Genomic DNA, 5,692 nt, shown 5'->3' on the forward strand with positions numbered 1-5,692 from the left:
AGAGAGAGAGAGAGAGAGAGAGAGAGGGAGAGAGAGAGAGACAGAGAGAGAGAAGGGAGAGAGAGAGAGAGAGAGAGAGAGAGAGAGAGAGAGAGAGAGAGAGAGAGAGAGAGAGAGAGAGAGAGAGAGAGAGAGAGACAGAGAGAGGGGGGAGAGAGAGAGGGGGAAGAGGGGGAGAGAGAGAGAGAGAGGGGGGGGAAGAGGGGGAGAGAGACAGGGAGAGAGAGAGGGAGAGAGAGAAGGGAGACCAGAGAGAGAGACAGAGAGAGAGAGAGAGAGAGAGAGAGAGAGAGAGAGAGAGAGAGAGAGAGAGAGAGAGAGAGAGAGAGAGAGAGAGGGGGGGGGAGAGAGAGAGTGAGCGAGAGGAGGGGGAAGAGGGGGAGAGAGACAGGGAGAGAGAGAGGGGGAGAGAGAGAGAGGGAGAGAGAGAAGGGAGACAGAGAGAGAGAGAGAGACAGAGAGAGAGAGAGAGAGAGAGAGAGAGAGAGAGAGAGAGAGAGAGAGAGAGAGAGAGAGAGAGAGAGAGAGAGAGACAGGGAGAGAGACAGGGAGAGAGACAGAGAGAGGGGGGAGAGAGAGAGCGAGAGAGAGGAGGGGAAGAGGGGGAGAGAGACAGGGAGAGAGAGAGGGGGAGAGAGAGAAGGGAGAGAGAGAAGGGAGACAGAGAGAGAGAGACACAGGGAGAGAGACAGAGAGAGGGGGGAGAGAGAGAGCGAGAGAGAGAGAGGGGGAAGAGGGGGAGAGAGAGAGTGTTATATGCGAGTTACGAGAGAGAGATATGCCTCCTAGCATTGCGAGATCTATTTCTCAATTTGAATTATCAACTAGAATTTGATTTAATATGCAAATTCAAAGGGGGGATATGTGGTATGATCCTCTGTGGGGATAGTAATTAATCACCGGTTAAAGTAAATTAATACATATATCAATGTTGTCAGGGACATGCTTAGTTCAATAGCCCGTAAAATTGAAGTTTGAAGTGTTAAGGGGCTCTACGTGAACGTTATAACTAAAACTTCAAATCCGCTCTGTTTAGCAATCCATCAAGCTCGGCCTCTGGCGGAGCTTCTCAGGACATCCCTGTAGACCACACCACACACACCTTCATCTCCTCTGTAGACCACACCACACACACCTTCATCTCAGGACATCCCTGTAGACCACACCACACACACCTTCATCTCCTCTGTAGACCACACCACAACACACCTTCATCTCAGGACATCCTGTAGACCACACCACACACACCTTCATCTCCTCTGTAGACCACACCACACACACCTTCATCTCAGGACATCCCTGTAGACCACACCACACACACCTTCATCTCCTCTGTAGACCACACCACACACACCTTCATCTCCTCTGTAGACCACACCACACTCACCTTCATCTCAGGACATCCCTGTAGACCACACCACACACACCTTCATCTCCTCTGTAGACCACACCACATACACCTTCATCTCAGGACTGCTCTGTAGACCACACCACACACACCACCTTCATCTCCTCTGTAGACCACACCACACACACCTTCATCTCAGGACATCCCTGCAGACCACACCACACACACCTTCATCTCCTCTGTAGACCACACCACACACACCTTCATCTCAGGACATCCCTGCAGACCACACCACACACACCTTCATCTCAGGACATCCCTGCAGACCACACCACACTCACCTTCATCTCAGGACATCCCTGTAGACCACACCACACACAACCTTCATCTCCTCTGTAGACCACACCACACACACCTTCATCTCAGGACATCCCTGCAGACCACACCACACACACCTTCATCTCAGACATCCCTGCAGACCACACCACACACCACCTTCATCTCAGGACTCCTCTGTAGACCCCACCACACTCACCTTCATCTCAGGACTGCTCTGTAGACCCACAACCACACTCACCTTCATCTCAGGACTCCTCTGTAGGCCACACCACACACACCTTCATCCACTGGAATGGGGTTTATTTCTCTTTTTTCAAAGGGGCAAAATCTGATATAAATATTCCTAATAGACTTAAATATTGAGATAAAAGACAATGAAAAGAAGAAGAAATACACATAATTTGTCACTGTAAGCAAACAAACAGTTAATGTGTCCTCTGCATGTAACCCATCCTGTTGTATAGGAGCAGTAGGCAGCTGCAGCACCCGGGGACCAACTCCAGTTCTTCTTTCCATTGCCTTACTTAGGGGCACAGGCAGGAGTATAAACCCTAACGTCTTTTTGATGGTGGGAGGACACCGGAGCACCTGGAGGAAACCCACGCAGAGATGAGGAGAACATGCAAACTCCACACAGAGGATGACCCAGTATTGGGCTACTCACATAACATATAAATAACATTGACCTGGGGTTCGAACACAGGACCTTCTTGCTGTGAGGAACAGTGCTAACCACTGGGCCACCGTGCTGCCTTCATAGCACAGTATAACATTTTGATTTAATGGAAAATTTCAAACAGGTGCAGATGATCGATTTAAAAATGCATGCTATATATCTACATTTTTTTTAAATGTATTTCTGATTTTTCCCTTTTTCTCCCAATTTAGTGGCCAATCGATCCCTATTTTATTCAAACCCCCACCCTCGTACTGCATGCGTTCGCCAGCTGCATCTCTCCGGCCGGCAGTCTGGAAGGAGTCGCCTCCCCACTTCCGGGACAAGGCGACTCCAGGCCGAACCACTGCTTTTTCCCCACACACACAAACGCATTGACGTGACGAACACAAGCGACTCCGCCCCCCTCCCGAAGACCGCGTTGCCAATGACTGCTGCTTCATCGAGTCCGGCCATGGTGGGATCTGACGAGACCGGGGAGCGAACCCCGGTCCCTATATATCTACATTTTTAACTGGGAATAATAAGCTCTTGATTAAAGCAAAATAGTATCATCATGATAATGTGTCAATGATTTCATTTTTTAAAGTATTTTAAGACAGATACAGGCTATGTAATAGTATTGATAGCATCTGCAACTACAACTACAACAATAACAACAACAACAATAAGAAGAAGAACAATAATAATAATAATAATAATAATAATAATAACGAAGATAATAATAACAGTAATGACGACAGAATAATAATAATAATAACGAAGATAATAATAACAGTAATGACGACAGAATAATAATAATAATAATAATAATAATAATAACAAAGATAATAATAACAGTAATGACGACAGAATAATAATAATAATAATAATAATAATAATGATGATGGTGATAATAATAATAATATTATAATATAATAATAATAACAGTAATAACAGCAGTAATAAAAGAAGAAGAAGAAGAAGAAGAAGAAGAAGATGAAGATGAAGATGAAGAAGAAGAAGAAGAAGTAGCTTCAATCATTCACGCACGAAAAGTCAAACAAAAAGCAAAGCGTCACGCCCAAGAAAAAATGAAACAAAATGGGTAGAGAAAAAAATGCAAACAAATCCAAAAAGAGTAGGTGAAAAAGATGTAGACCAACATATGACCAACCAATGGCTCAAAACAGCTGGGCTGAAATCCCAAACAGAGGGCTTTCTCATGGCTGCTGAAGACCAGGCCATCAAGACCAGTTACTACGGAGCACAATCCTCCAAGATGGAGCCCTGGGACTTGTAAAAACCACAACAATACAGTAGTGATAACAGCCCTGGACTTGTAAAAACCACAACAATACCAGTAGTGATAAGAGCCCTGGGACTTGTAAAAACCACAGCAATACCAGTAGTAACAGGAGCCCTGGGACTTGTAAAAACCACAATACCAGTAGTGACAGGAGCCCTGGGACTTGTAAAAACCACAACAATAATACCAGTAGTGACAGGAGCCCTGGGACTTGTAAAAACCACAACAATACCAGTAGTGACAGGAGCCCTGGTACTTGTAAAAACCACAACAATACCAGTAGTGACAGGAGCCCTGGGACTTGTAAAAACCACAACAATACCAGTAGTGATAGGAGCACTGGGACTTGTATAAACCACAACAATACCAGTAGTGGTAGGAGCCCTGGGATTTGTAAAAACCACAATACCAGTAGTGACAGGAGCCCTGGGACTTGTAAAAACCACAACAATACCAGTAGTGACAGGAGCCCTGGGACTTGTAAAAACCACAACAATAATACCAGTAGTAACAGGAGCCCTGGGACTTGTAAAAACTACAACAATACCAGTAGTGATAGGAGCACTGGGACTTGTATAAACCACAACAATACCAGTAGTGGTAGGAGCCCTGGGATTTGTAAAAACCACAATACCAGTAGTGACAGGAGCCCTGGGACCTGTAAAAACCACAACAATACCAGCAGTGATAGAAGCCCTGGGACTTGTAAAAACCACAACAATACCAGTAGTGACAGGAGCCCTGGGACTTGTAAAAACCACAACAATACCAGTAGTGATAGGAGCACTGGGACTTGTATAAACCACAACAATACCAGTAGTGGTAGGAGCCCTGGCATTTGTAAAAACCACAATACCAGTAGTGACAGGAGCCCTGGGACCTGTAAAAACCACAACAATACCAGCAGTGATAGAAGCCCTGGGACTTGTAAAAACCACAACAATACCAGTAGTGACAGGAGCCCTGGGACTTGTAAAAACCACAACAATACCAGAAGTGATAGGAGCCCTGACACTTGTATAAACCACAACAATACCATTAGTGGTAGGAGCCCTGGGACTTGTAAAAACCACAACAATACCAGTAGTGATAGGAGCCCTGGGATTTGTAAAAACTACAACAACACCAGTAGGGATAGAAGCCCTGGGACTTGTAAAAACCACAACAATACCAGTAGTGACAGGAGCCCTGGTACTTGTAAAAACCACAATACCAGTAGTGACAGGAGCCCTGGGACTTGTAAAAACCACAACAATAATACCAGTAGTAACAGGAGCCCTGGGACTTGTAAAAACCACAACAATACCAGTAGTGATAGGAGACCTGGGACTTGTAATAACCACAAAATACCAGTAGTGATAGGAGCCCTGGGATTTGTAAAAACTACAACAATACCAGTAGGGATAGGAGCCCTGGGACTTGTAAAAACCACAACAATACCAGTAGTGATAGGAGCCCTGGGACTTGTAAAAACCACAACAATACCAGAAGTGATAGGAGCCCTGAGACTTGTATAAACCACAACAATACCAGTAGTGGTAGGAGCCCTGGGACTTGTAAAAACCACAGCAATACCAGTAGTGATAAGAGCCCTAGGACTTGTAAAAACCAAAACAATACCAGTAGTGATAGAAGCCCTTTGAACTTGTAAAAACCACAACAATACCAGTAGTGATAGGAGCCCTGGGACTTGTAAAAACCACAACAATACCAGAAGTGATAGGAGCCCTGAGACTTGTATAAACCACAACAATACCAGTAGTGACAGGAGCCCTGAGACTTGTATAAACCACAGCAATACCAGTAGTGATAGGAGCCCTGAGACTTGTATAAACCACAACAATACCAGTAGTGACAGGAAACCTGGGACTTGTAAAAACCACAAACAATACCATTAGTGATAGGAGCCCTGAGACTTGTATAAACCACAACAATACCAGTAGTGACAGGAAACCTGGGACTTGTAAAAACCACAGCAATACCAGTAGTGATAGGAGCCCTGAGACTTGTATAAACCACAACAATACCAGTAGTGAACAGG

The sequence above is a fragment of the Lampris incognitus genome, chromosome 13 (assembly GCF_029633865.1).
Source record: "Lampris incognitus isolate fLamInc1 chromosome 13, fLamInc1.hap2, whole genome shotgun sequence".
NCBI lineage: Eukaryota > Metazoa > Chordata > Actinopteri > Lampriformes > Lampridae > Lampris > Lampris incognitus.